This window comes from Felis catus, chromosome D4 (assembly GCF_018350175.1).
Source record: "Felis catus isolate Fca126 chromosome D4, F.catus_Fca126_mat1.0, whole genome shotgun sequence".
Classification (NCBI taxonomy): domain Eukaryota; kingdom Metazoa; phylum Chordata; class Mammalia; order Carnivora; family Felidae; genus Felis; species Felis catus.
Genome location: NC_058380.1, coordinates 87,548,339 through 87,570,746, shown reverse-complemented (window position 1 = coordinate 87,570,746; position 22,408 = coordinate 87,548,339). Strand labels below are relative to the sequence as shown.

The 22,408-nt window shown below is 59.1% G+C and overlaps 1 long non-coding RNA gene and 1 other non-coding gene across 2 annotated transcripts; one reads left to right on the top strand and one right to left on the bottom strand.

Annotated features, from left to right (window-relative positions):
* The first annotated feature begins 10,925 nt into the window (after positions 1 to 10,925).
* TRNAK-CUU lies at positions 10,926 to 10,998 on the top strand. Its single transcript has one exon. It is a non-coding gene; the product is annotated as a tRNA-Lys (tRNA).
* Positions 10,999 to 17,654: 6,656 nt separating this feature from the next.
* LOC109493994 lies at positions 17,655 to 18,401 on the bottom strand. Its single transcript, XR_002148549.2, has 2 exons — positions 18,291 to 18,401; positions 17,655 to 17,975 (listed from the first exon to the last, which is right to left on the bottom strand). It is a non-coding gene; the product is annotated as an uncharacterized LOC109493994 (long non-coding RNA).
* Between the last annotated feature and the right edge of the window lie 4,007 nt (positions 18,402 to 22,408).

Genomic DNA, 22,408 nt, shown 5'->3' with positions numbered 1-22,408 from the left:
CTTGGGACCTGGGGTCATTGCCTGGTTGGGCTCCGTGGTGAGGCCCGGGGGCGAATGAGGCCCACCCACAAGGAGGAGGAAACCCGCGGGGAAATTCGCACCCCGGCAGCTTGCCAGCCCTAGGACAAGAGTTCTCAGCCGCTGTCACAGGGACACACACACTCGTGAGCACGGACACACGCAGCCCCACCCTTGCACCGGCACACGCCGGTGTGCACGTAAACGCAGACACCTTCATAACGACTGCCGGACACGGTGCACAAACGCACTGCGCGTTCACACGCACCCAAGGGTAAATTTCTGTCGGTCTGTCTGCCGTCCGCTCCAGAACGGCCCTCTCTCGAGGCCGCAGCCCCCTCTGTGAACCGTTCCTGTGCTCCCATGATCCTCCAGGCTGCCCCCCAGCTGCCACATCGCCTGAAACCCTGGGAAATTCAGAAAGAGGCTTTTCAACGTCACCCCTTGACTTTTAGGCTTCAACGATATTTTGAAACATTGGGGCTCAGTCCTCAGGCTCGCTCAGGGGCGATCTTGACTTATCAGGCAGGTGGGGGGGGGCAGGTAGGAGGCTGGGGCCGGGTGGAGGGGGGTAGAGAGCGTGGGTGGATGGGGAGGGAGGCAGATTCCATGGTGGGGGGGGCAAACTCCACAGAGCAAGAGATGGCTGAGGGCTGCGGGGGTCAAGAACGCGGCTCTAGTATTCCCAATCCGCCCCCCCCCACGACAGTCACTCTGCAATCCTTCCCAAGGGGCTTCTCTCCAGCAAGCCTCGGTTTCCCCATCTGTACAATGGGTGTGACCTACCCCATGGGGCCGGTGTCTCACTCTCACGATAACGTGATAGGCTCTGGACGCCCCAGAAAAGAAAGTGGGGGTGGGATGGGAATACCTCCCGCCAGTGCCTCCCCCCCGCCCCCACCCCCACCCCCACCCCCCCCCAGGTGAAGCCAGGCTGAAAGTAACCAGCATTTTCCTTTTCACTGCGGCTGAAGCAGCCCTTCCCGTAGGACACCGTGCCTGCTTATCAGGAGCAAAGCCGCTCTCTCCGCCAGAAGGTGACTGTGGGGGCTCTGGCTCCCCCCTCCAGCCTCCAGCCCGACTCCTACGGAGGAAACGCTGAATTCTCTCCCCCGTTCAGGTTTCTACCCACCGCGCCCCCCCCCCACCCCCCAAACAATTTTGCATATATTTAAATCTCCTCTGCCGTTTCCAGTCTGAGCCGCACCCCCCCCCACCCCCAGAAAAAGAGAAAAAGAAATTACAAAGCCCGTCATCTGTCTCCGTCCCCGCACCCCATCTATCAGGGCCCGAGCCCGTCGCCTGCAAGGAGGCGCGCGCCCGGACGGCCGCTTTAATGGGGCGCCGCGTGTGACTGTGCGGCCGCGGCGGGCGCAGCCGGCCGGCATTTGCATACATATTAAACGGAGCAGTAAAAAATGCAGACATGCAAACCATTTGGACGGGCTCCTCGGCGCAGAGCCTGCCAGGAAATCAATCTTCTGGTCTCTTAAAGGAAACCCGCTCGGGAGGAGGTGGCGAAGCCAGGCAGCCCGCGGGCCTTGGGAGGGGGCGGCCGTCGTCTGTCCATCTGTCCGCGGGAGCCCAGCCGGCTGTGGGGGTCCTTCCCGGCCACGGCCTCGCTGCACCGCGGACAGGGAGCGGGGACGCGGAGCCGCCGTCAGCCGGGGCGGCGGGGGGCCCTTGGCCGGGCCGGCTGTGCGCCCCAAAAGCAAGAGGCTCGGCCACCCTGAGCTCCCCTCACCCCGTGGGCTGTGACCCTTTGGCGGGGCGTCTCCCCCTGCCCGGTGGGTGCTAAGGTTCCTCCCTGGCTTTAAGCTCCCTCCCTACGCCTGCGTGGCCTGGCGAGGCGCTGCTCCCTCGAGCCTCCTTACCTGCAAATGGAGTGTGTGATTCTCAGAGGAACGTCTAGCTCACTCGGGTCACCTACCCCGCCCTCCAGAGACGCGGGGTCCCAGTATTACCCTGAGCGAGCCCCGGACGACTGTCCCTAGCACCATGAAAGGCAAGGGGCCCAGAGCCTTAGCAGAAACAGACTGCCGCCCCTTCCGCCCACCCCCTCCCTTAATTCCACTTTACAGATACGGAAACTGAGGCTCTGTAAGAGGTGCCACCACCAGGAGGCTTGAGACAGGGGGAGCCGGAGATTCCAATGGGCTCCGAGTGACCGTGGAGGGGCCTCCCCAGACCCCAGACGGCACTGGTCAGTACTGAGCCGGAGATTCCAATGGGCTCCGAGTGACCGTGGAGGGGCCTCCCCAGACCCCAGACGGCACTGGTCAGTACTGAGCCGGAGATTCCAATGGGCTCCGAGTGACCGTGGAGGGGCCTCCCCAGACCCCAGACGGCACTGGTCAGTACTGTCAGGGGACGGACGGAGCTCATTCTGGGGGTGTCGGGGAATGCTGCTCTCCTGGAGAAGGCGGGTGTGCCTGCGGAGAAAGAAATTCATTTGGTGCCTGGGCGGTACCGTGAAGGTCCTTCCTTGAAGGGGACTGGAATAAGGAAGGAAAAGGGGGCTTTCGAGAACCAGCTCAAGTTTGTCCTCCATCCGTTCACGCCGCACTCCTGGAGGTGACGGGTGGAGGTGACCAGCGGCCCCGGGACAGGCTAAGCAGTGGGCAGCACCAGGGAGGTGGGGAGGGGAGGGGTGCGCCCAGCCCCCTGAGAGCCAACATCCTCTCTGAGCCCCTGGGGCTTGAGCGAAGAGCCCAGCCAGGGCTGGGGGAGGGGGGCCTTTGCCTTCAGTGGGGAGAGCTTCCCACTCGGGTGGGCGGTGCCTCCCTGTGTGACCTTGGGCAAAGGCCCTGCCCTCTCTGGGCCAAGGTGGCCGAGCTGACTGTACTCCTCTGTCTCCCCTTGGAGGTCCCTCCCTTTCACCTCTGGCCTCCAAGCTCTCTGGGCCTCAGTGCCTTCTGCAGGCTCCAGGGTACAGGCCGGGCAGGCGGGGGGGAGGAAGCCGGCAGGGCGGGAAAAGGCGGGAGGGGCAGGAGTTACAGGAACCGGCTGGGCCCGGGCGATTGCTCAACTGGGGAGCCTGGCCCTGCCGCCTCCACTTCCAGCAGCCGGCCCTCCCTCCCAGCTCTGCATTGCAAACATTCCTCACCAACCTCGGAGGCTGCTGCCCCCCCCCCCAGGGGGAACTGCCGCAGACACAGCACGAGGCCGCCAGGAACGCTTAACCCCTTCCGTCCTTCCAGGCAGAGCCTTCGGGGGCGCGAGGATAGAGCTGGGTGGCCAGCGGGGTTCCCAGGCTCTGAGTGACCCGGTCAGGTGGATAGCCGGCCCCAGGCGACCGGCCTGAGTCAACAGGCTGTATGTCGGGCCCCTGCAGTCTCCCGTCATGGATTCACTCTGCAGACATTTCCAGAGCTCTCCCGGGATGCTGGGCCTGGGTAATTGGACCGGGAGGTCCTCATGGAGCCCATGTTCCAGTGTGCGTGTGTGCATGTGTGTGTGTGTGTGTGTGTGTGTGTGTGAGTGGAGAGGGGTTATCAGACAAAGAGGAGTTTTTTAGATCATTGCCATGATGAGCACTACAAAGGAGAAGTACAGGGTGAGCCTGAGCATGAGCTAAAGTGCTCAATTAGGCAGGGAGGGCTTCCTGGAGGAAGTGACATTTAGGGAGCCATGAAAAGAGGAGTGTTCTAGGTAGCAACGCGAGGCTCCAGAGAGAAGAGAGAGGGAGAGGTCGGCATGTTCCAGTCTGTGTGTCTGAAGGAGAGAGGGTGAGGGGTGGAGAGTCCTCAGGTGGGAGGGCTTGGCCTGCGCCAGGCTCCAGAAGGCCTTGGGGCCACTCCCAGGCTCAGACTGTCCTCCGAGGGCAGTGAGGAGCCATGGATGGTTCCACCAGGGGAACGCCACAGTCAGATCCAACTCTAGGCACTAGGATTCCCTCGAGTGAAAAACAGAACCTTAACAGAGAGAGGGAGCTCGCATGTTTTCACAGACCAGATACAGTCTAAGCCCAGAACACCTGAACCACGCCAAAGTGCCACCAACAGGAGACATTTCAAATGGCAGCCTGGCAGCCGGGCCTGGCACTGGATTCTCCTGGGGCCCGGGTGGCCACTCTGAGCCTTGCGGTCGCCAGGCCGGCCGGAGGCAGCGGGCTCAGGCCGGCTCCTCCTCTGCTCCAGACCCCACTCTGCAGACAGCTGGAGCTCCATAAATGCAGCAGTCAGCGCGCTGACATTAAGAGGGGCTGAGAGATCATTCAGGCCCGTGGCCTCCTCCCTGCACAGGTGAAGAAACAGACCCCGGGACAGCTTCCCCTGGGGGCAGGTGTGGCAGCGCACGTGTTCAGGGAGGAGGCCAGCCTGCCCAGCCTGCCTGTGACCTTGGCACCCACAGATGAGACCCCCCCCAAGCCCAGAAAACCAAGAACCGTTTGGACACTGGCAGTCACTAAACCCAGCTCGTGTCTGCTCCTCCGCTCCCTTGGAGCTTGAAGGAATGAGCCAGAGGACAACGTAAGCTGGTAGGAAACTTCTAGACCGTATTGTTTCCACTGCGGACACATTTTCTTCTCTCCCTCTCCTTCTCTTTCGTTTTAATGAAGTATTACCCAGAACACCGACATACCCAGGAGATGGAAACAGAGTTGCCCTGATTGGACAGGAGAGGGGTGTCCTTGGACTTGCCCCATGCACACCGGGCGATCTCTGTGTCTTCCTGGCTGGCCCCAGGCTCCTCAGGACGGACTGAGGCTCCTCAGGGCCAGCAGGTGAGTCCATCCGGGGTTGTAGGGATGGGGGAACGGAGGCCCAGAGAGGCTGAGGCACTTGCCCAGAGTCACACAGCCTCAAGGGATAGAGCCAAGGGCTCCCAGGCCAGCCTGACCCAGAGACCTGCGTTTAGCACCTGCCATTCAAACCCTCCATCAGCAGAGACACAGGCTGGCGGGTCGGGGACCAGTGCCCGCATTCCGTTTCTGAGTCCATACCTGGTCCATTTGCAGGGACAGCGGATTTAGCTAGAGCTCCCCAAGACCTGCTCGGTGGGTTGAGACTTATGGGGGGGGGCTGCAGAACATACCCAGGATGCTCCCTCTGTTAAAATCATGCCCCAACAGGACAGGAAGGGGCCGGGCAGGCTCCATGCCTGCACATGCTCCAAGCGGAAGGAGGGGCTGGGTTCCTTCCAGCCCTCTGGGGTCACCCCTGCAGGGGGCCCGAGCGACAACGGATGTTTATTTTGTGGCTGCGGGTCCACTCGTGGTCACAGAGCAAGGCTCCTTCCAAGCAAATGACACTTCTGCGAGGGTTCCTTGAACCTGGGGTGCCACCGCCATGGCGGGCTGCCGTCCGCTTTGTCACGGGTTAAAGCATCCCCGAGCCCTCGTGCTGGGTCAGGGATCGTCCCCCTGAATCCTCGCAGCTGGAGGCGCCCGCCATGACCACCCCATTTTGCAGACGGGAAACTGAGGACCGTGGAGTCACCTGCCTGGGGTCGCACAGCTAACCGCAAATGGGCAGGCCTGGGGGGTGCGGGTGTCTCAGGCCCCCAGGGAACCCGCTCCTGAACACTAGGCCTCACTGCCTCCCAGCCTGGGGATGTGATCACTTCTCACAGCGACGAGGCTCCGGTAAACCCAACACCCCCCCACCCCCACCCCGGCTCACCCCGATCCCGCGTCTTGTCCACGTACGCGAAATAAATATTTTATCTCAGCCATTTATTATCTGTTTATCTTTGGCATTTATGCCTCCGAAGTTCACTCTCCGGCCTTCTCCACATGGGTTCACCCGGGGTCACCGACTTGGTCTCTGAACTTCTAGAAGGCAGACCTACTTGTGCCGTTATCGCCCTCATCACAAAATAATCTCATTTTGTGCGTTTCATAGGAAGGGGTGGCCTAGCTTGGAAACATGGCTGGAACCCACTGGTTGGGGACAAGGATCGCGTAGCGCCATGATGCCCGAGAGGCACCCGGCACGGGGGGAGCGCTTGATAAATGGGGCTGGGTTATTACGGTTCCTTTCGTTCCCTGTCTGGTCCTCTTCCCTTATATCATAGGTTAGCGGGTCACTAGTCAGAGTTCCTAACTGACACTCAATGGCAAGAACCCAACTGTGCGAATGAGGCAAGTTACCTTCCCATACCGCAGTGATTGGTTACTGGGTCGTCAACTTGCGAGATGATCTCCAGACGATTCCTACCTCCCGGTGTTCACGTTGCTTTTCTTTTTTTTTTTTTTTTTAATGTTTTATTTTATTTTTGAGAGAGTGAGAGACAGACAGAGTGTGGACGGGGGAGGGGCCGAGAGAGAGGGAGACACAGAATCCGAAGCGGGCTCCAGGCTCCGAGCCGTCGGCACAGAGCCCGACGCGGGGCTCGAACTCACCGACCGTGAGATCATGACCCAAGCCGAAGTCAGACGCTCAACCAACTGAGCCAGCCAGGCGCCCCCCGGTGTTCACATTTCTGTAGGCCCCGCCGCCGTGAATACGGCTGCCCCGCGGGACCAATAGGATGCTGCAGAAATGGCCCAAGGTTAGGTCCAGAGAAGGACCTTCCAGAGAAGTCCCTGGGGCAAGGAACTGAGGTCTCCTGGCCAACAGCCGGCACCGCCTCACCAGCCCGATGAGTACACTATTTTGGAGTCCACCGTCCGGCCCCGGTCAAGCCGTCGGATGACGCAGCCCTCCCCGCCCTTACCCACAGAAACTTTGAGATTGATGCTTATTGTTTCAAGCCGCTAAATTTGGGGTGGTTTCTCATGCAGCAGCAGGGAACTAATTGAGCAACAGAGCCTTTTAGTTACGAGAGCCTTTCATTGACTTGGTTCCTAAAGTGTGTTCTGTGCAATACTGATCCCAGAATAGGATGAAAAGCACAGTTTGTCTGTCCGATGTGGCCTGACTGACTTGAGTCTCTTATTCGAGAATCACAGCGTTCCTTGGCGTATCCAAGCAGAACCCCCGGGCCCCGCCCCCCCACCCCCCCACCCCCCCACCCCCCCACCCCCTGCCTTGGGCGAGGAAACCTAGCCTTCTCTTAACCCTGCTTGTCTCAGGAGTCTTTGTGGAATGCTGGCTTCAGAGCCCCCAGAACACTCTTTGGGAGACACAGCCAAATGGTCACGGCAGCAAGCTCCTTGAGTATATTAAACGATTGTGCCCGGGGGCGCCTGGGTGGCTCAGTCGGTTAAGCGGCCGACTTCGGCTCAGGTCACGATCTCACGGTCCGTGAGTTCGAGCCCCGCGTCGGGCTCTGTGCTGACAGCTCAGAGCCTGGGGCCTGTTTCGGATTCTGTGTCTCCCTCTCTCTGATTCTCCCCCGTTCATGCTCTGTCTCTCTCTGTCTCAAAAATAAATAAATGTTAAAAAAAAAAAAAAAAAAAAAAAACGATTGTGCCCAGTAGAAAAAACAAAAACACTCCCAGCCTGATAGAGTGTGGCCTACGGCCTTCCACACAAAGACAAGGTGGCCAGCCCTTCAGGACAGACAGCCCCTCCGGGCTCCTTTTCCAGTTGAGGGGCTGGTTTGCTCTGGGTCTCTCTGGTCCAGCCAATCTTACATTCGGCGATATTGGTCGGGGCCCTTGGGCGTGAACCTCAGACCATTAGGGGACCATTTAGGATTCAGGTTTTGGTTCTCAAATTCTGCAGTTCGAGCTCTCGTGAGTTCTGTAGCCCTCCCCCCCCCAACAATCCGTGGCGGTGGGGGAGGGCCGCACCCATGAACTCTCCACCCCTCGCGTTGGCCGCATCCTCAAGGCCAATGCCTCGGCGTTAGATATTTCTCAGTGGGAACGCTACCATGGTCTTAAAACACGACCACTGGAAAATAGCATTTGATACAGAAAAATTCATTTTACAGGCAACTTTTTAAGAGCGAATCCACCCCCTTCGGCGAGGGAAGCTGCACTCAGAAAACCGCATTCTTTCGGGCCCCTGGGGCTGCGTGGGGGTGGGAACAGAGATCTTTCTCCGCGCTAGGAGGCAGAAATCTTTTCTTCTGGTGAAAACATAATTTTACCCTCATGTGGCCTCGTCTTTCCCGTCCTGGCCATTCTGGGCTCTCAGGCCTTTCTGGAACCCTTGCTTCCAGATACAACGTGACCTGCTTTCCTCCTCGGGCCAGGGAGTGGCACCTGCGGCTGCCTCACCTGGGTGCCCCTGCCCAGGCCCGCTGCATCGACTCTCCACTTGGACGAGATCTCCAGGTGCTCTGGGGGCACGTTAAAGCGGGGGCGCACTCAGATATCGGGCCTCCTCGCTCCCCTTCCAGGCCCTCTGTCTCATCACAGATGGCTGCTCGCAGGGGTTCTGCACCTTTGCACCCCCTCTGCGTCGCAGACATCCAGCGACACGGTCAGGGCATGGGGACCCGAACAAGAGGTAGCAGCAACAGCAAAGACACCCAGGCCCTACGGAGCACTCACCACCCAGGAGGGAGGCAGGGCCACCCAGAAGTTCAGAGAGAGAAAGCCATCTACCCAAGGTCACACAGCCATGACCGTAGTCAGCGTGTCTCAACGGCCACCGAGCTCTTCGGGGACGCCCTGCGGCAGGAGGATCCCTTGATGAGGAACTGGGAGCGGCTGCCGGGATTGTTCAAGAGTGCCTTAGCCCCACGGTTCCCAACCTGGGGTCCCTGGAGGGCCTCACAAACTGTCTGGGCGGGGCTCCGTGCTGTTTACAGCCTCTTGAAATTTCCCATGGTTGCTGTGTCTTTACTGAGGGCCAGGCCACCACGAGGTACATGCACCAGCCCGTGTCCTTGCTTTGGGTGGGATTCCGCCAACCCGCTGGGCTCGGTCAGACTCTCGAGGGGATGATGGGAGCCGAACGGGCATCACCGTTGCCCTTGATTAACCTAAAATACGAAAGCTTCTATCACTGAACAAAAGCGCTTTGCTTGTTGGAGAAACACGGGCCTTGGGGCGCCTAACAGCAGGAGGGACTTTTCTGGCGGGAACGTAGAGAGGAATTAGCTTCGAAATTTGAGTTACGGAAGGAAGGGCATTTGTCTCAATTATTTTTCAGCGGCGGCACCAGTTTTCTGATATTTTCTTTAAAACGAAGCAGGGGCACCTGGGTGGCTCAGTAGGTTGAGCGTCCGACTTCGGCTCAGGTCATGATCCCACCGTCTGTGAGTTCGAGCCCCGCGTCGGGCTCTGTGCTGACAGCTCAGAGCCCGGAGCCTGTTTCGGATTCCGTGTCTCCCTCTCTCTCTGCCCCTCCCCTACTCACGCTCTGTCTGTCTCAAAAATAAACATTAAAAAAAAATTTTTTTTTAATGAAGCAAGTGCTTCCCCACCCACCTGCTGCCAGCCCCCGCCCGTACCGGGGTGCAGGGGCAGCCCCCAAGGGCCACACCACGGACTAGAACACCACAGCGAAGGCCAAGCCAACTCAAGAGCAGTCCGTTGTGAGATCGAAAACACGTGCCCTCCGCCAGCAGCCACAGCAAAGGGCTTAGAACTCTGATACCGACCTACCAACAAGGGGGACTTTTAAAGCAAGGTCCCAGGGAGGTCTTTCCAGTGGTTCTTTATAGGCGGGGTCAGTTACACGGCCTTGGGTGCCCCCTGGTACTCCAGGTGTTTCCCTGGTCTGTCCCAGGAGATGTAGCTCTTCCAGGGCAGAGACTACCTCGGGGTCATCGCTTCATTTTCCTCACCCAGGAAATGGCGATCCCGGTCACAGCCACCTTGTGGGGTCGCGTTGGGGGGGGAGCCTGAGCAGGTGAAGAGTTTCACTCGTGCCTAGGGCACAGGACACACCCTCGAGTGGGGGAACACCACCCAGTCTTCCAAGGGCCCAATGCAGTGCTGGGCACACAGCAGGTGCTCGGAGGCTGTTTGGCGTTCAGACAGATTTCTCTCAAGCCAACGTTTCTTAAAGTATAGGGATAAAAACTGTATGTTATTCGTGGAACATGTTAGTTTTTAAATGATGTTTAAGCTCATTTATTTATTTATTTTGAGAGAGAGAGAGAGAGAGAGAGAGAGAGAGAGAATCCCAAGCAGGCCCCATGTGACTGACAGCGCGGGGCTCGATCCCACGAACCACGAGATCATGACCTGAGCCGAAATCAAGAGTCTGACGCTTAACCGACTGAGCCACCGAGGTGCCCCCCAAATGTTTTTTTTTAACACAAAAAGCTTGAGGGCGCCTTGGTGGCTCAGTCGGTTAAGCGTCCAATTTCAACTCAGGTCATGATCTCGCGGTGTGTGCGTTCGAGCCCCGCGACGGGCTCTGTGCTGACAGCTCGGAGCCTGGAACCTGCTTCCGATTCTGTGTCTCCCTCTCTCTCTCTCTCTCTCTCTCTGCCCCTCCCCCGCGCTCGTGCTCGCTCTCAATCTCTCTCTCCCCAAAATAAATAAACATTTTAAAAAATCTTTAAAAAAAAAGAGAAATGCTTGACCTCTTTCTCCCCACCTACAGCCAGGCATTAAGATCGATATATGCATGTCCCCATTCTACAGATGAGGAAGCCAAGGCTCAAACAGGTCAGAGGCTCCCAAGGTCACTCAGTGGTAGAGTCAAACTCTTAAATATCAGCATCTCGAGTTTATAACCTCTGGCCTCCCTGAGATGGTTGTTTACATCCTCCAGAACCAGGGGCCCCGTCGTAGAGACAAGCAACAGCGACCAACTGCACATATGACTTAACCTGGCTAGTAATCATATAGTAAGGTCATTTCCACTTCAAAGATTTCTCTGAGGGGGGACCAATATGACAAAGAAGGGAAGTTTGAATCAGGCCACGCGCGCGCGCGCACACACACACACACACACACAACTGCAACTCTGGAAAGAGTACAACTTCCCTAACACTGAGCTAACTCTGGCCAACCTTCATCCGATTCCCCAGGAAGCAAGGAAAAGGTGGGGAAGGGGCAGGTTCCGTTTAGAAGGTTCACATGTTTCAGTATAAGACCTGAGAACAGGGGCGCCTGGCTGGCTCAGTCGGTAGAGCGTGAGGCTCTTGATCTTGGGGTCGTGGGTTCAAGCCCCACGTTAGGCATGGAGCCTACTTAAAAAAATTTAAAAAGACCCGCGAACCCTCGGTGGAGGGCAGGGGTGGGAGGATTTGTGTTCTGTAGCTTTCCTGGGGAGACTCTCAGACGGGATCTCTCAAGCAGCGGTGTGAGGTGGCGATTAGCATCTGGGCTCTGAAGCTACAGAGACCTGGGGGGGGGGGTCCCTCCTGGCGAGCTGTAGGACCACTCTGACCTTCGGTCTCTTCATCTGAAATGAGTCCAGCAAAGCTTTGCTGTCCTGCTGCATCTTGTGGAGCTAGGGCTGGGTGCCGGGGGCTTGGCAATCAATGGAAGAGACCCCTGCCTGACAGAGGAAACAGCGAACATACAGACGGACTCAGAGATCAGCTATACAGAAATAACACGGGGACGAGAATAATGTTTATCCGAGGCCAGTGGCGAGGGCTCAGAGTATGCATCCAAGGCAAGGCTGAACCCTGCGTCCAGCACAGGCCGAGCACTCAGTCGGTAGAAACCTGCGCTGCTTGCTCGGGTGGCTTTTGTTATCACTGTAACCCGAATAAAACCCGGCAGCCTCGGGGTCCAGTCTCAACGCAGCGGCGGTTCAAACACCACTCTGACATCCCACATCACCAAAAAGCAGTTCAAATCTTCCTGATCTCTCACAGAGACGCCAAAGGGGGGAATTCCTAGGCAACACCACACACAAAAGCACCCTCAAGACTCTCGGGGCCAAGGTACCCGCCCAGAAGGGCTAATTGCTGCAGCAACATCTCATGTCTCTGCACCTCCCTTTCATTCGGCCTCAGGAGACGGGGCTCTGGGCGCATCCAGGCTCTGCCCTGGGTTGCTTAACCGCTCCGATGACCTCAGTTTCCTCATCTGCAAAGTGTAAATAAAAATTGTACTGCTTTCAAGGAGTCGTTGTGGGGGCCAGACAATGCCTTCAAGGGCTCCGGATGGGCAGACACAGCCAGGCTGGGAAGTAGGAATGCCAACTGTTAGGATTCCTTCTTCTGCCCTCCCCCACCCTGCCCTTTGCAGCCTACCCACCCCAGTCAGGAGCTCTGGAAAGGGTCTCCTGTCGGTTAGTCTGGGCTTTCCAGGTCTTGGTACTCAGGCAGCTCAACGCCCGGAACCTATCCCCCCAACCCCGCCCAACCCACGGAGCACAGGATAAACCCAGGGCTGGGCAGGCAAACTCTGGAACTTTCTGAGGAGGGGCCACCAAGGGCTAGGACCGCGGCATCAGGTGGCATTCTCCTTCCCCTCCCTCCTGCACAGAGGCAGTGTCCCCCTGGGTGTCACCTCAGAGGGCAGGACCAGGTGTTCTCCGGGGAACTCGGGGCCTGCTGATACAGGCGAGAGATGGCCCCCCACCAACACAGGCCGCTGATTGCCATAGGCCTGGGCAACGTGGCCCAAGGTGGCTTCCAGGGCCCCAGGGCAGGTCCCACATCAGGGGTCTGTGTGTCTCCCTTCCCAAGGGGCCCTGGGCCGGGCCCCAGCAAGAGGTGAGCTTCTGGCCCTCACAGGGCTCCCAGACCATCGGGGCCTGAGCATAAGGTGAGACCCCCAGGTGAGCCACAAGATGACCTACTGGGCTGTCACAAGATGACCTACTGGGGTGCCCAGGAGGACTTCCCACAGGAAGGGCACAGGAGGGAAGGGCTGGAGGGAGAGGAAGGAAGGGGGTTCCAGGAGCGGAGGTCAGAGGACAAGAGCGCTTTCTCCCAATTCACTGCTGGGGAGACCAGTTCTAAGAAAGAAAGGGACAACTCCCAGCTGAGGTTAGAGCCCGCAGCTCCTGACCCCTGGCTCAGGTCAGAGAATCAAGATGCACCCCTGGCACCTGCCGAGGGGCCCGTGGGCCTGTTATCATCGCCCCCATTTCACTGGTGAAGAAACTGAGGCTTAGTGACATCACAACAGGCCTCCAGTCTAGCCTTTTTTTTTTTTTTTTTGGTCTATCTCGGGGGATCTAGGAAACGCCTGAGGTGTCCGGAGGCATCCCCAGGTGGGGCAGGAAACAGCCAGGTGCAGGGGTGGGGTGGGCGGTGGGGTAGGACGGAGGGGAGCCCGGAGGGAAGGCAGAAACCGACACCCAGGAGGGAAAGGCAGGCTGAGGAATGTGGGTGGGGATGGGGTGGGCCTCAACAGGCCAGTCCGGGAGGGGCCCAGGGCCCTAGGCAGCCCCCTCACTCACTCCGGAGCGAGACCCCGGCTTCCCGGAAAAACACCACCCCCAGCTGGGCGGGGAGAAGGACCACTGCCTCCAGGCCGCCCAATCAGATGCACTCCCGGTCTGATGGAGGAGGCAGCCAGGGCGGAGGGCTCCCAGGGCCTTCCCAGAGGAGCCCCGGGGACCTACCCCGGATTCGGTGGCCCCCCCCCAGCCTCATCAGCACCGACGCCCGCCGTCCTCCCCTCAGCTTCCGGTGGCTCCAGAATTTAAAGGTTAAATCCTAACCTCATCTGAGCAGTTTCTCCCGGCTTTGCCTACCCAGCGCCAGTTGCTGGTAATTATATGCATCTCCGAGCAGCCAATCAGCTGTCAGACTGACAGATACTGATCTTTTCGTTTTATTTTTAGCTCTGTGCTTCCCCCTCTAGTTGCAAAAAAAAATTCTGTTTGTTCTATGCGCTGCTGCCTGGCTCCCAGCTCCGCAGCCGGCTCTCATCTCCGCCAGCCGGGCGGGAGCAGGAAGCCGCAGGGGCTGGAGCCTCCTGTCCTTCCAGAAAGGGGGGAACAAAACACACCGGCCACCCCCCAGCGGCGGACCCCGGGCTGCGGTGGGGAAGGGAGGAGGCCGGGTGCTGGGCGCACAGGCGCCCTCGGAGGCTGGGGGAGCAGGAGAGGCGCTGCACTTGGCCTGTGGCCTTGCACGGAAGAAAGCAAGGCCTTCCCCACGGGCTGGGGGCTAGCAGAGAGGCAGAGACACAGCCAGAAAGAGGGGAGTGGAAGAGAAGAGACCAGCTCAAGCCCCCTGGAAAGGCTTTTCCCCCAGAACTGAACAGAAGTAGGGGGCAGGAGTGGCTGCCAGCCCCGGGAGCACTGGAATGGGAGTCAGCGCGGGGGCTTTCCAGACAGGGCTCAGGCAGGGGGGGTGGGGGGGACCTGGGCCCCCTGTCCTAGGCCCGTGTGCCTCCTCGGCCACCCGAAGGGCAAGTGCAGTGCTCTTCAGAATCTATTTGTGGGTCTTTCTGGAAGGTTCTGTGGACCTCCCTGAAAACACCAGGAGGCTGGCAATTGTAGGCCGGCCAGCAGGAGGCTCCTGTTCACGGGGGGGGGGGGGGGGGGGGGGGTCTCTGGAAGGAGAGAAGGAATCTGAAGGCCAGGCCAGGCAAGCTCTTAGGTCCCAGAGTCTCCCCCACAGTCAGGGGCCCTGCTCCAAGGGAGTAGCCAGTGCTACAGAGGGATGGAAAAGATTGTGATGTTTCCTTCCCTGTCCTGGCACTCTACAGTTTGCTGAACACTTCCTCGCCCCAGGGGCCTCCCTTCCTTCCCCCTAGTTAGCCTCAGGATGCCGTGACACAGGGGTCAGGGGGCCTGGTGAAGATCACCTCTGCTCTGATTGGTCTGTGGGGAGGGGAGGCAGTGGAGCCTAATGGTTAGAGCTTCGGGGCACATCACTCAAGTTCAAACCCCAGGGCTGCCATTTAGCAGCCCTGCGAGCCCGAGTGAGTGCCCCAAGCTCTCTGGGTCCCAGCATCCCCATCAGGAAGTGTGGGGGGGGTGGGGTGCCCAGTGCCACCCCCCACCTCACAGGATTGCTCTGGGGATGGAATCACACTGTAGGGTGCTCGCCAAGGCCCTGGCATGCGGGGGGGGGGCCCAGCGCGCTCGTGAACAGGTATTATTAGCGTCTCTGTTGTGCGGATGGGGAAACTGAGGTTCATGTGACTCATAATTGGCAGAACTGGGACTAGAATCCGCCCCCCGCCCCCCACCTTGGCTTCCTTTTCTCTGACACCACAGATGGCACGCTGAGAAAAAAGAGAAAGGAGAGTGGGAGAAGGGAATTAGGAGCCCGAGAGAGACGGAAGGGAGGCAGCGGCACCGTGATCAATTACTTGGGCTATAAATTTCTGCTGTTTTGCAAAGTGAGCACACAACCTCGGAGAAGCGTCGCTCGCTGGGTCTGCTCACGAGAAACCGAGCAGCCAGGCCCACGTTAGCCAGGCTGACGATGGTGGGAGCCAGAGAGGGAGAGGACACGAGCTCCAGGGTGGGGTCAAACTGGCTGGCGGCGTGGGCCGAGGGCAAAGACCCCAGGAAAGGAGTGAAGCAGGGGGGAGCTGCCCCGCGGGGGTCCCCTTGCAGGGGGGAGGGGGGTGGGGCAACTTCCTCCTCTTTCCCGAAGCCTCAGCTTCGTCTCCCCCGCTGGGCTGCCCCAGCTACTATAGTATGCCTGCCTGGCCAGCCCCCCTGCCAGGCTTTGGCCATCGGTCCTGGGGCCGGCTGGGCCGGTGGCTCAGGTAGCTCACGGAACATCAGCTTCCTCATCTGTAAATGGCGATCGTGTGGCATTCGTCCTGTCCCCGGGATTAAAGCTGCTCTGTTGATGAGAAAAGTAACCGAGGGCGGTGGTAGTTTGGAGGCGGGTCCTCTGAAGTACGGAAAAGATGGGGCCAGTCCTCTCACTCGGTGGAAAGGGGTGCCCGCAGTGGGGATGTAACGGGCCCAGACCTGTCAGTCTCCCAGCATGTAGGTACCAAGGGGCGGGAGGTGGGGTGGGGGGGGTGGGCTGGGGGTGCACTTTGTGCTTGGGAAATGGGCCCAGATTCCTGGCCTCCACCTTCCTGGAACCTTGCCACCGTCCATTTAGGAAAGGAGCCATGGGCGGAGTCCAGCCAGTCCCTCTGGAATCTCTCTCAGGCCTTCCACGCTGTGGAACTGCAAAGACCACAGGGGCCTTGCAGAAGGACCCCCTCCCCCCCCCCCCCGCACTCGTCTTCTGCTGGGCCTGAGGAAATTCAGCAGGGAAGCATCCGGGCCCTGTAGAGACATCCTGAAATGAGCGAGTCTGGGGTGGAGGGACCTGAGGGCGAAGCCCGCATGGGCGGTGAATCAGGGTCCTGCAGAAGATGCCTTGAGTTCAAGGGAGCACGAGGCCCCGGGCCAGCGGTAGACACTCTCCAGCCCTGGGGATTCCGGACTGAAGGCAGTGGAGAAGCTTGCTATGTTAAAGGAAATTTAAGATGGAACAGAAGGGGCCCCTGGGTGGCCCAGTCGATTGAGCCTCGGACTCTTTTTTTTTTTTTTTTTTTTAATTTTTTAAATGTATATTTACTTTTGAGAGAAAGAGAGAGACAGAGGGCAAGTGGGGGAGGGGCAGAGAGCGAAGGAGACACAGAATCGGAAGCAGGCTCCAGGCTCTGAGTTGTCAGTACAGAGCCTGACGTGGGGCTCGAACCCACGGACCGCGAGATCATGACCTCAGCTGAAGTCAGACGCTTCACCGACTGAGCGCCCCCAGACGCCCCAAGCCTACGACTGTTGATTTCAGCTCAGGTCATGATCCCAGGGTTGTGGGAACGAGCCCCGTGTCAGGCTCTGTGCTGAGTGTGGAGTCTGCTTAAGATTCAATCTCTCTCTCTCTGCCCCTCTCCCCGCCTTGCACACTCTCTAAATAAATAAATAAATAAATAAAATGAAGAGAAGATCCTCTGGATGAGGATCATAAAAATGTGGTATTAGGATGAGCTAACAGATATAACAAACAGCTCCCAAATACGTTTTTTCTTGCTTACGGGGAAAAAACTCTGCTCACTCAGGGGCCCAGGCTCCTTCATTTTGTGTCCCATCACTTTCTAGGGCCTTAGCCTCCTCTGCAATAATCTTGTGGAAGGGGAAAGAGAGAGTGTGGAGGATGGCATAGGAGGAATTTTATGTGGCGGGAAGCATAATACTTCAACTCGCGCGCTATTGGCCAGAGCTTAGTCACGTGGGTACAACTGACTGCAAGGGAGGCTGGGAAATGTAGTCCGGCCGCATGCCCAAGAGGAAAATAACGGACCAGGGTTTGGTGAAGACACAGCAGTCCCCACCACAAATGCTGTCCTGTTTGGGGGGATGAACTGGTGCCCACAGAGCACCCAGTTGTGGGGCTCGGCCACTGACTTGTGTGCCAAAGCTGGTTATTTGTCCTATAAGTCCAGAGGCTGTTCTTCTGAGGGTCACCCTCCTCCGGAAACTGCATTAAAACGTGTGTGTGTGTGTGTGTGTGTGTGTGTGTGTGTGTGTATGAGAGAGACAGATGGAGACAGAGACAGAGGGAGAGAGAGAAAGAGAAGAGACATAGATGGAGAGAGATCTTCCTGGTCTAGGGGGAGCATCCAAAGTTTTCACCAGATTCTTGGGGCACCTGCATGGCTCAGTCAGTTAAGTGACTGACTTCAGCTCAGGTCACGATCGCACAGTCTGTGAGTTTGAGCCCCGCGTCGGGCTCTGTGTTGACAGCTCGAAGCCTGGAGCCTGCTTCTGATTCTGTGTCTCCCTCCCTCTCTCTCTCTCTCTTTCTCTGTCCCTCCCCTGCTTGTGTGCTCCCTCTCTCTCTCTCTCTCAAAAGTAAATAAACATTAAAAATTTTTTTTTCACAGCCTTCACCAGATTCTCAAAACTCTGAGACATCATGGCTTAAAGAGAGATGGGCCACTCGGGTATTAAAGCAGCGGCTTAGCTGTGCAAAGCTGACTTTATTTGGGACTTAGCAGGGCCCGGGGACCAGATACATTGATCCTTCCGGCCTCACGCCACACAGCAGGAGGTCGAACCAAGGATTCCCCAACTACCATCTCCCCTCCCCCAAGCATGCCCCAGAGAGCCCAAGGTCACCTCAGCTGATCCATGACAGCAGCCGTGGGGTCATAGGATATCAGCGGTGGAGCCCAGCTTGGATAGGCGGGTGGAGAAACTGAGGCTCAGGGAGGGGCCATCTTGTCCAGGGTCACACAGTGAGTTTGGGGCAGGGCCATTGGATTACAGTCCGTCGGCTTTCTGTGCTTGTAAGCGACAGAAACGGGCTGTGTCGCCCTTGAGCAGAAAAGTGCCCCATTGCCAGACTGAGGAGGAGGTCAGAACGGAAAGAAACTTGGGAGAGGCAGGCAGGCCCCAGTGGGGACAATCAGGGGAGACCCAGCGACCACCCTCAGGGACTGGCCGCCAGGATGAGGAATGAGTCCCCCGTCCTGAGGCAGGGGAGGGCTAACGACCTAGCCAGGGCCACAGGCCCCGCCCGCTGGCAAGGGTGGGGGACAGGGGCGTCTGGACCCACAACCCACTCCCCAGGCTGCGCACACGAGGGGAACTCACCGTGAGGCAACTAGGGGGCTTTTGCCAGAAAGGGGGGCGTGGGTGCCCGGCCGGCCAAAACAGCAGATGTCCGCTCCGGCCTCCTGAGCCAGGATTGTGCAATCGAAAGAAAACAACCACGGGGCCGGCTTCCTGCAGCCCAGAGCCACGATCTAACCAGGGAATCCGGCCCAGAGCACGGCTGCGAGGCCAGCAAAACAGAGGCACCGGGCGGACCCCGGTGTTCCGGGCTCTGCTCATCCCCACAGGAGACTGGCATCTCCCTGAGGGCAGCGAGGCAAGCTGGTTGCCCCACGCCCGGCGGGGCTCACGCGGGGCTTGCGGAGGCTGGTTAAGGGGAGATGGCACGAACAAGGCTGGAGGAAGAGCCGGGGCTGAGGGCTGAGGGTGCAGGTGAGAATTCACTGCAGGAGAGCCGGGAGGGCTCCCAGCCTCACCCCACCTTGGCAGAAGGAGCTAGAAACCGCGGACAGAGGAGGGTGGCAGAGACACAGAGTGTGATGTCAGGGTCAACACAGCGAGGCTACAGTCCCCAGTTCCTCGAGGTCACTGGGCACACGCCATGCAGATGCGATCACAGCCCGTAATCGGTGGCGGAGAAGTAAGGGGGGGCTGTTCCAGATGCTCTGGGTGGGCCTGACTCCATCCATCGCTCGAAAGGCCTACGTATGGAGCTGAGGCTTCACCGATGGGGAAAATATTCCACCTGCAGGCAGTCGGCAGCGGCAACGGAGACCCGGGGTCCAGCCCGCCTTCCCGCCTGCCCCCCACAAGCCCCCCGCCCCGCGCTTTTCGGGTTCCACGCCTGTCCCGCCGCCCCACAGCTGCGTGACCAAAGCCTTGCGATCCGTCGCTTCACACAGACCCACTGGTTCGGTTTCTCCCCCTGAAGCCTGACTAAGGCAGATGGAGAGGGCGAGGTGCAGGGGTGTGAGGGGAGGTTCCCGGGCCAATCTGTACTTGGAGAGGACCCACACCCTTCCAGCCGAACGCCTTAGCTGGGAGCGAGGACGGTGCCCCCCTGTAGGTGTCAGTGTTCAGAAAGGAGGCTCAGAGGTCTGGCGCTGCTGTGGCCGTCCTGTCCCCCTGGCCCTTGTCCCCCCCTGTGTAGCAGACGTATCACTGAGCTCTGGGCTACAGAGGTTTGCTGCTGATTTCTCGGACTTTCAGACCCTCGAGGGCAGGGAGGAAGCACTGTGCCCTAGGACAGATGAGGAGACTGGGGGGCCCAGCCTGGCTCGGCTGTCTGCGGGCTCAGGTGGCCCCTGAGCTCTTTGAGCCTCTCTGTGCGGCCCCTGCAGCCCCCCTGCCGAGGGTGCCACGGGAATGCAGAGAGGCTAGAGTGCCCACGGGACCCCTCCTGCTGGTGCCACCGGGTCTGAGTTAACCTGGTGGAAGGATGGCCACAAAGGGGCTTCTGCACAGGCAGAAACCAGCCCCGGGTCCGGGTGACTGGGCTCAGGGGCGGGCAGGGCCCCCGAGAGGGAAAAGGCCCCGGAGCACTGTTAGCCCCTCTCGCCCAGGCCAGCTCTCCCCAGCCTGTTAGTGGGAAATCTTAGGCAGAGGCCTAGAAAGCGCTCAGCCACCCCACCTTCGAGAAAGATCTCAGGCCACCACCAGAGCAGGGGGGCAGCGGGGTTAATGTTCCGTTTGGCATGCCCTCCCTGGGACAAGGCAGGGGTGCAGGGGGAGGGTAGAGAAGGGGAGACCCCCCCTGACTCGAGCCATAGGCCTGCTTCCAAGCCCCGTGGTTGTTCCTTTCATCCTCACGAGCTCCCTGAGAGTTGGAGGAGCTGTGACCCCATCACGTCCATTTTACAGGAGGGGAGACTGAGGCACAGGGAGGTCAACTTCCTCCCCAAGGCCCCCCAGCAGGCTCGGCCGCTTGTGAGTCTGGCCCCGACTCTCCGATCCCGACACCCGGCCCCAAACCTCGGGAGAAGCCTCCCCAGGAGGCCCTCCCTCGCGCGGCACCGTCTAAAACCGCCCCGTCAAGAGGACTCTGTGTGTCTTCCGTTATAGCCCGTGCCGTGGCCCTGCCCCCCACTTTCTCTTTCGTCATGATGTTTGTTTGGTCTTCTGGGCTTCCACGCCCGCCCCCCAATATCAAAGCAGTGAACTCTCAGATGAAGAGCTCAGAAGGCACAGAGGCCTCACACCGTGGTGGAACTGATCGGCCCCGCACCCGAGGGTCCCCTCCAGATGTACAGACGGGGCCTGGGTCACTCACGCGTGGCTGCCTCTGGGAGGTGAGGGCCCGGCCCAGAGCCAGGGCGGGGAGTGTCTCCGCCTCCCACCAGGGCTTTGCAAATCTTGGGTTGGTTGGTTAACCCAGTGCCTGGTGACATCCATCAGACCTGTCATCTGGGGCGTCGCTGTGTCCTAGAGCCAGCCTGAGCGCCTGCCACCCGGCGTCCTCCCCAGCCTCAGACGCGCCACGGTCGCCACCCCTACTTTTCCAATGAGGAAACTGAGGCTCAGGGGGGCTGAGCGATTTGTCCAGGGTCTTGCGTCTGTGGCTCAGCACCGGTGATATTGCGCGGCCCCTGCCTCCCACGGAGAGGCATGTCCCGGGCCCTGTTAGTTACTGGTCACCAGGCTTCGCGCAGACGCGTTGTGCCCAAGACCTCACGACGCTAAGACAGAACCAAGAGGCCGCATCGAACGACATCCACTCGCTCCGTAAGGGCAAGTACCATCCCAGCTTCAAGCACCGGGCAGGCCCTGAGGCTGAGAGGGATTTTTACCTTGACTGTGATCCCAGAGATTCCTGGAAACCTGGTTTGCTTAAAGCAAGGGAAGCAGGGATTAACCGAGTCGGGGCGGTTTCCACGGAGCTCGGATGGTACAAAATGACGTTTAGCTTCTCTTGGGGGAGTGGGGACCATGGGCTGCGGGGGGAGTCACTCGGTCCCCCGAGGAGACACCCAGATCACCCTACCGTTGACCGCCAACATCACCAAGAAGGCAGGGCCTTGTACGAGGCCAGGAGCTTGCGAGGCCCGCCCTTGGGCCTTGTCGGATGGAACTCCCCCCAGGCCCGTCAAGCCTTCGATGGCCCCAGTCTCTGCTGACACCTGACCGCAATCCTCTAAGAGACCGCAAGCCAAAACCACCCAGCTAGGCTGCTTCCAAATTTCCGACCCACGAAAACAGTGAGATAATAAATGGTGATTGTTGTTTTCAGCTACTGTGTGTTTGGGGGTATTTGTTCTATAGCCACAGATGCATACGGTGGTGTGTGTGTGTGTGTGTGTGTGTGTGTGTGACTTGTAAACAGATGAATCAAGTGCTAACAGATGCGTAAGGGACTGGCCAGGGAAGGAAGGACCCCTGCTAGCTGGAGGAGGTGTTCCCGGAGGGGTCCTTCCAGTCCAGCAGAGAAAACAGCGAAATAGCTAAGGCTTTTTCTTTCGGTCCTTGTACTAAACAGGTTGGAGAGCTGCCGGTGGTTCTGGTAGGAGAATAGGGCCTTTCACTCCATTGCCCCTGAGGTTTTTTTCAGCCTCGCCTTTGTCACCTCATTACGGCAAGGAAGCTGCCACAGCTCCAGGCATCACATCCTCACCCACCAGCGCCCCGAACGGCTCGCTCTCTCTGAGTGAGATGGGGGGAGGGAAGCTTCCCGCCAACCCCCAGCAGACGTCCCCCTCTATCCGACTGGCCAGGATTGGGTGGCACGCCTGCGCCATCCCAATCACTAAAAATGGGGAACAGGGTTGCCATGGGTGGTTTGTCTGATCAAGACCGACCCCCGGGGGGCTGGCCTCGGTGTTGTCAAACAAGACTGGGATTCTGAGCCAGCAGAAGTGATACGATCACGCGATTGTGGCCCGCGCACCGGACCTCTTCCCGAATCCCGCACGCGTCTGATGCGGGGGGAAGCGGAGGAAGGTCCCGCATCGGGGAGCCTGCGTGAGGACAGAGGTTATGAGCCGCCTGCGGGAGCAAACGAGTCCTGAGAACTGCGTCCACACGTGAGCAGATTCAGAGCCTCCGGCGCCCGGCTGGCTTCTCCAGACGTTGGTGCCACCAGCCTCTCCCTCCTGTTGTAGGACAGGAGTGCGGGGGCCCCAGTGCCAGCCGCATTCCCTCTGGCCTCCCAGGTGACCCCTGCC